The sequence below is a fragment of the Monodelphis domestica genome, chromosome 2 (genome assembly GCF_027887165.1).
Source record: "Monodelphis domestica isolate mMonDom1 chromosome 2, mMonDom1.pri, whole genome shotgun sequence".
In the NCBI taxonomy this organism is placed as follows: Eukaryota; Metazoa; Chordata; class Mammalia; order Didelphimorphia; family Didelphidae; genus Monodelphis; species Monodelphis domestica.
In genome coordinates this window covers 408,594,535-408,602,849 of record NC_077228.1, presented here as the reverse complement: position 1 = coordinate 408,602,849, position 8,315 = coordinate 408,594,535, and the positions used below count along the sequence as shown (strand labels likewise).

At 36.4% G+C, this 8,315-nt stretch overlaps 1 protein-coding gene across 1 annotated transcript in view; it reads left to right on the top strand.

The window, feature by feature from the left end:
• Positions 1 to 2,905: 2,905 nt before the first annotated feature.
• Positions 2,906 to 8,315, top strand: part of SLC2A12 (solute carrier family 2 member 12) — a 94,581-nt gene continuing 89,171 nt past the window's right edge. The window contains exon 1 of the mRNA XM_056818826.1: positions 2,906 to 3,018. The gene's annotated coding sequence lies outside the window, so the exon portion shown is untranslated. The remainder of the gene's footprint in view (positions 3,019 to 8,315) is intronic.

The following is an 8,315-nucleotide window of genomic DNA, read 5'->3' as shown; positions in this document are numbered from 1 at the left end:
ATGGTTACATGATTCATGCTATCTCCCTCCCCTCTCCTGGAGTTGACAAGCAATTCCACTGGGTTATACATGTCCATTTCCTTTTAGTGATTTTTTTATTTGCATTGTTGCAATCTTTGTGCATATTGTTCATCTGTTTCTGCTTATTTTTTTAACCCATGCTTTCTATCTTAGTATTGGTACCAAAGCAGAAGAGTAATAAGGGCTAGACAACTGGGATTAAGTGAATTGCCTGAGCCACTAGGAAGTATCTAAGGCAGGATTTGAACCCCAAGACCTCCCATTTCTAGACCTGGCTCTATATCACTGAGTCACTTAGATGCCTTGGTTCTGCTTCATGGCATCAGTTTATCCAAATCTTCTCACAAGGTCCTAATTTTTTAAGATACCTATTAAAAAATAAATCAAAATCAAAACAAGACAATACTAGCTCCATTCATCCCATTTTCTTCCACATCAAACTCCCCTTCTTCAGTTTCTAGTTCTTATCCCTACTAAGTTGCTTTCTGAATTGCTACAATGAGTTTACAGAGGGTGTAATGGCAGAGAATCCAGATATCTTACCAGTCAGTTAGTGAAATCATGGGGTCACATAGCCTCATTAAAGGAAGAAATGTAGGTGACAGACTGGGGCACCAAGGAAAAGCCAACTCAAAAGCAAAAGCCAATTCAACAAGTGAGAAGGACAGGATGAGTCATTACAATATGGTGGGTTAATCTGCTTAAGATATACCAAAAGAGGCATGTAGGTGGCTCAGAGCTAGGCCAGGAGATAGGAAATCCTGAGTTCAAATTTGGCCTCAGATACGTCCTAGCTGTGTGACCCTGGACAAATCATTTAACCCCAATTGCCTAGCCCTTACTACTCTTCTCCTTTGGACTCAATACTTAATATCAATTATAAGGCAGCATGTAAGAGTTTTTTTTGTTTTTGTTTTTCAACAGACAGGTACAAAGATGACAATGACTATGATGAAGCATGAACCTCTCCAAGAGTCTGAATTGTCACTACCAAGATGAAAGAAGGGAAGTTTATATACAGAACAGAACTTCCTTATAGATTGGAAGAAAAAGTATTTTTTGTCCCTAGAGTTAGGAAAAAAGAACGATAGTCTTCTAGACCTATAGCCAAAATGTAAAATGAACATTGTGACTATAAGTTATCTGTAGAGAAGAAACCTTGGAGAAAGACTCATCTTGGGAAGAAGGGTTTGGAAAATCTGGCTACAATAGCTTTGGGGATCCCACATCCAGAATAACAGTTGGTGAGGCAACTTCTAGAAGGGCTGAGATCATAAACTCAATACCTGGAACTTGCTCTGACATTCAGCACAGACAAATTTAGGCTGTATGGCTTCAAGGGCAAGAATCTATAAAAATGGGGAATGGGTAGTCAAATAAAACGAGAAATGAAGAACAAGGCCTCTAATGAAGGAAATAGGACCAGGCTTGACACTTAAGACTTCTGCAGCTTTGTAATTTTATCTTGGTCATGTTTTGTTTGTTTATCTTTCACATTCTTCCTCCTTCTTACCCCCTGTGCATTTCTTTGTAAAATAGTTCAAACCTTAAAATAACTAAAAGGGTCAAGATGAAAAGCTCTTGGAGTTTCTCCAAAGTCTTAGAGAAGAAAGACATCATCAATAAAAACCTAATAGGAGAATGAAAGAAAATGCAGAGTTATAGTGTAAGTGGGACTCTAATATAATAATATACCTAAGGAATAATAAGGATAGCCATTATGTAAATATCAATTTAAGATTTTCAATGCATTTTGTAAATATTACCTCATTTTATCCTCAAGTGCTATTATTATCCAAATTTTACAGTTGAGAAATTTGAGGCAGTTAAATAACTTGCTCAGAGTCATGCAGTTGCTACATTGCTAATGCCAGATTCAAACTCAGGTCTTAGTAGGTCTAGCACTCTATCCACTGGGCCACTTAGGTACTATGTATTACAACTTCAAAATATTTTAAATACATAATCTGATGTCTATTACAATCTTGTGGGACAAATAGAATTGATCTATCATTACATGTATATAGTATTTTAAAGTTTTCACATCATTTCCTTCTCAACAGTTCTAAAAAGAAAGGAGTAAAAAATTATTTCCATTTTCACTTTTGCACAGTTTTGGATCTACATATAAGCCAAAGGAAGCCTCCAATGTGAGCACAAGTCAAGAAAGATTTTTGAGGGAAGCCCTTGAAACTCAGTCTATGTAAACTCAGACTTTCAGTTCTGGGCCACAGGTTATGAAAAATTAGACTTTTCTTGTCTGTCATTCCTTCCTCATTATCTATGTAGTTAATTACATTTCTAAGATTTCTTGCTAACTACAGAAAACTTTTACCTGAGTTTTGAAGAGGTGAGATTTTCCTTCTGAACAATGCTGTAAACCTTAAATTTCCTTAGACTTATAAATGTTGGAAATTTCACCATTGGGATATTTCATACTTGGAAAATTTCTTACTGATAGTCTATTGGAATGGGAACCCCATTGGCATGGGAGGTTCCTTCTCTTCCCTTCTTAAGATTACTTTAGGACAGAAACCCTTTGCTGAACAATGGAAAGGACTTTGACCTATGCTTAAGCATAGAACAGGAATTTCTTTGAGTCATGATTGATTTTAGAATTGATACAATGGAGATACTTGGAATAAATCTCCACCCTATTCAGTCCTAATAGGATTGAGTAAGGGCTGCAGCCTAGATCAAAGATTTAATCATTTGAAAATATGACCTTCAACAGACATGTGCAAAAGCCAGAAACCTCTGGGCGGTCCTGGGTTAAGCTAGAGCCTCCATTGGCACAGGGAAATTGATGAATAGTGATTGGTAGATGGGAGAACTGAGAGGAGGAACTTGGATGGTTTCCTTAAAGATAGGAGGGTCTGGAGACTTGGGGTGGGAGGGGGAGAGTTGGTCGGTGTGGTTCCTGTGGGCTCTGAGAAGGCTTGCTCTGAAGGAAGCTGAAGGTGGGGGCCTCTGAGACTGTTTCTCCATTTTGGACACGTGAGTAATAGGGACTGATCTCTTTTCTTTGCCCCAGCTATCTAAGGGCTTGGGCCTTTTGGCCCAGCCTAAACAGAAGGGGTATTTAAGCCCTATTCCCTTCTCTCCTGGAGTCTCTCTCTCTATCTCTAATTCCTTTCTTACTCCTATTGTAATTAAACTCCAAAAAAGGCTGACGGCTGACTTTGAGTTTTTCATTTAGGAATTACATAGCTGATTCCTTGGCGACCTTAAATTAATATATATCAGTCTTTTAAAGTGATTCCCTTGTTACAATGCCCATTTAATACCTATTTAAAATAAGAACCATCAACATATATAGTTTGATTATTAAATAACTATTTTTGCATGCATTATGGCTCAAATATGTAGGAGCTTGAGACTTTCACCATTATATCATTTGGGGGTACACATTTCACATTTACTTGTGCATATTAGGTCTTTTTTTAGGCTATCAATAATCTAAGAAGACAGGCTATGATCTGTTTAAATAGCTTGGCACAACATACATTCAAACAAGTATTCAACAAATAATCCAGGGGTTACCTCCACAAGACACACTTGAACTCACAGGTTGGGGCGTCCAAAGGGGTGAACACTATTCCTTTCATTAAATATTACCCTATGAGTCTTGGATCTTGTCAATGTGAAATTTGGATGCCTCAGTTTACCACTGCCCTTTTGAAAAATTCCCAGTGCCAGGCACCCCTGTTTTGTATTGTAACAAATTAGTCTAATAATAAAAAAGTATTTTATTTTATGAAATGTATTAAGGATTATTGGAAATCAAGGAATAAAGAAAATACAAACAAGAAAACCATGTGCCTAGGGCTGATTAGCCCATTCAAAACCCCCCTCCTGGCACTTAGCTTACTCACTACATCCTTGCAAATGGAAGAGCACAGAGAGGTGTCTGAGGCAGAGAGTCAGTTAAACACTCATTGTGATCTCGCCCAGGTGGAGACTCAGGTGAGATTATAGGGAATTCTGGGAAGTACCAACGACTTCTGGGGATTGAAGTCTAGGGTTCAAATCTCCATTTTACAGTATACAGTGCAATGTTGAGTACTTTTGTTTGCTTTTGAGGCTTCTCTGTTGGGTTAAAGTTTCTTCTCAGGAAGCTCAGTTTGACCTTTGCATTTGATTTGTTACAACTGACCTTTCCTTAATGCCCATAGCTGCAAAAAGGTTTACATACCTGTTTGTGGTTAGTCTCTGTAAGCTTCCCAAAAGGGCATAAAGAGACTCTCAGTTTCAGTTTCCCTTTGGAGTTGGCATCTAGTATGGTGTCTTCTCCCAGGGGTACAGTTTCCCAGAGTCCCAGAGCCTTTCATTTTTGTATGGTATTTCATGTTTCACTCTGTGTGGTGAACAAAATATTGAAGCCTATCCCTTTTCCCTGATTAAAGAGTGGGTTTTCTGGGTAGTTCTGGGTTATTTCCAAGTTAACAATCCTACTACAATTTATGAGCCCCCACTGGCAACCTTTCTTCAAGGGTCAGACAGTAGGCACAATTAACTCAAAGCAAAGGCATTTCCTAGAATGGCATAATACAGTACCATTCAATATTCCCCTCATAAACCATAGGAACACTGTTTCCACTAATACACACAGTGTTGGAAAGAAGTGCAGACACAAGCAACAATATGGGGGACACATATGGCTAAGACAACTTACCCCTCTGATGTTACAGGGCTCCTAGATCTTTTTTCTTCTTGTAGCTCATGCTGCTTACCCTAGATGCAGAATTTCTCATAGATTTGGTGATTCAGCTCATCTTCCTGGGTATGCTCTTCTTCACAGCTCGGCTCTTGTCTGCTAGGGTTAGTTCTTTTTGAAATCTATAGTCAATTATCTTCTCTCCAGTCATGGTTTTCATATCTCAAAGCTGTTTTCCACCTTAAATGCACCTCCTTGTATCTGTGTATTCACACATGCTCTTTGCTAGGTACATCTCAAGTGTTTCTTTAATTCTTTTGAAATGAAGAACTTTCAAATTGCCTCCTGCTGGGTATAATGTGTCATGAGTAACTAGCCCAGCTGAAAAGTGTCAGGGTTAATTAGGGGATGTGGAATCCCCTTCTCTCTACCTCTAAGAGATAAGTAAAGTAATACAGTAAGATTCCTTTGAAGGACAGAGATGGAGTCAATTGGTAACTTCTTCCTGGACTGCCTATAGGGTTGGCAAGTGAACTTTTTAAGCATTTTGCTGGGCATAGATAGTCTTTGATATTTACCTAGCCAATATTCAGGTTTCCTCTTTCAATTCAATCAGTGCTTTTTATAATGCTTTGTAAGGAAAATAAGGTGCCAATCTTTTTCTTATGTTTTCTTAAAATATTATTTTCTTATTGTTTTATCTTCTACTTTCTACAATTACATCCATTGGGACAGGGAGTACCTTCTCTATAGTCGAATAATGGTGATAATGAAGGCAGCTATATTTGAGTAAGTGCTGGAAGACCACATTGGGAGGGAGACAGGCGGTAGAGAGGATTTCTGATCTGATTTAAGTTGAGCCAAATGACCTTCAGTTTCCCTTCCAAGACTGAGATTCTGTGATTCTATGGTCCTTAGTCCTCAAAAAGGACCTGTGAGTAAAAGTGTGTCTTGTAGAGCTAGTTTGAGTATTTGTTGAGTACCTGTTTGCAGGCATTTTGTGCCAGACTAAATAGATTACAGCCTGTCTTCTTGGGATATTGAAATTCTGTATCTTATATGTTAATGATAGGGGTGTATAAATATATATTTTGGGTGGCAAAGTGGATAGAATGCTGGACCTGGAATCAGGAAGACTCATCTTACTGAGTTCAATTCTGATCTGACGCTTCCTAGCTGCGTGACCCTAGACAAGTCACTTAACCCTGTTTCTCTCAGTTTCCCTATCTGTAATATGAGCTTGAGAAGGAAATGGCAAACCACTCCAGTATCTTTGCCAAGAAAACTCTAAATAGGATGACAAAAAGTTGAGTGTGACTAAAAAATGACTAAACAAAAGAACATATTTTAGGGAGGTGCTTGAAGTTTTGGCCTTTAATTTTCAGATGCTGGAAAACTTACTTGTCTAGAACTTAGCTAGAATTTAATTTCTAAGCCATGCTAAGTAAGGAGTACTAGGCTGAGAATGAGAAGTACTTCAAGTCCCAGCTCTGATGCATTATCCAAGTGGCTGAACACATTACTTAACTTCCTGAGCCTCAGTATTATTTATCTGGTGCAATGTAATGCACCTAGTAATGACTTAGTAATCACAGGACCTGGGTTTGAAACCTGACTTTACCTCATACTGTCTTCACTGGGGTCCAGTTTCCTTATTGGTAATAAAACGGATGGGGTTAGATTTGATAGTTTTTAATATCCTTTCTAACTTGAGGTTTATGTTCTTATAGTCCGTGAAAGGGATGAAAGCAATACACTATTTGTCCTATTGTGTATCGTTTTTCAAAGTGCTTTTGTAAACCTTAAACTGTTATAAAAATGTGAGTTACTGTTATAAATATATCATTACTACATCTTGATTACTTACCACTATAGAATATAAATGTTTATTCAATAATTAATAGTATGAAAGGAAGAGATTACTGTAGAAAGAAAAAAACTAAATATGGAGTAATTTTGAATACAAGGAAATGGAGAAAAATTTAAAAACAAGGACTAGCAAAGTATGGCTTGAAGACCAAATCTAAGCCATGACTTGTTTTTATACAGTGAGTTAAGAATTGTTGTTTTTTTGTTTGTTTTTTTGGTCTTGTCTTTTAAACCTTTTAAAATAAAGGTTTGTTGCCTTAAACAAATTTAAAACCATTCTTGGCTCACAAACTCTACAAAACAGGCTGACCTGCTGGTCTAGAAGACTAGGCATTCACTAAATCAGGAGGAAAGTGCTTGATGTTCCATAAGTTCCCTTTCTTTCCTCACTCATATTGGGAAAGTTCTTTTCTTTTTTTGTCCCTCAACTTCAAACAGTCAGGGACTATTCTCCCCAGAAATGTTCTTCTGTTAATCATATGCTTAATAAATATAAACATGCTAATTTAGCAGATGAAATATAGCATAAAGTTTATAAATAATTTAAATTTCCTTTCATATGGGGAATATTTCTAAGAAAATATGTGAATATGTTGTACTCAATAATCTGTTTGGTAAGGGAACTTTTCAACTCAACCAAACATCATCATACATAAGAGTTCATTCTTTCCTAGAAAATTCTAGCATTCCTTAGGTTTGGGGAAGCACATTTTATTGGTTTGTTTTCTTATAGATTATCTTAAACTGACTTTTAAAAAAATATATGTTGATCTGAAAGCAGTAAGTCCCCACCTGCTAACTCTTTTATAAATATTAAGAAAGCATTTTTCTCATTATCTTGATTCAATCTAAATGGAAAAATGAAATAAATTTTAAATAATATCTGGGATGATATTTTTTGTTTCATTTTTATAAATGGGTTAATCATTTTTTAAGTCACCCTGGGGCAGCCTAGGAAAAGATTAGGGTACAATTAGACTAAATGAAGTTTGATATTATTTCAATGAATAAAAGTTTCTTGATTTTATCTTTGACCAAATAAAAAAGAGAACCCTCAAAGGGAGTGGTCAAAGAAGTTTTGAATGGTTTAGGGGAAAATGATTTTTTAGGGTACATTAAAACCTAAGTGAATCAAACTGTTAACAGAACTCTAAACTCTTGCTCAATCTTGACTGGGATTTTGTCATTTGTTCTAGAATATTACAGACCTTAAGCCTGAAATGACTTGTGTTAGATGTTTAAAGGCATAGAGAAATTCTATCCATCTTTTGATATCTTTATGTCTCTAAATAAATCAATTTAGAATTAGTTTAATTTGATAAAATTGTTTCTATCAGGCTTGTGCATAAAAGGCAGTTATCTTACATTTTTTTCACTTCCTATAACTATTTCACCCCCATCTTTAATCCTAAAGAACCCTTTCATCAATAAATTAATCAATTAGGTATTTATTAAGTGACTTTATGCGCCACTGCTTGGTGTTAGATGCTTAAACGAACAGTTCCCTTCCTTAAGGAACTTACATGGAATTAACAAGGACATATAAAAGACATATATGTATGTGTGTTTATGAAAGCTCTTCCAATACTGGGAAAAAAGTTGTTGTATCTCCTGGGTCTTCTTTTCTCCATATTAAATATACCCAGAACTTTCAAAATGATTCTCAATATATCATGAACTCCAGACGCTTCACCATCCTGTGATTATCTTTTTCTGGATACTTTCCAGTTTGTTTTCTAGGTTTTTGCTTTCATAACCAATTTGCTAA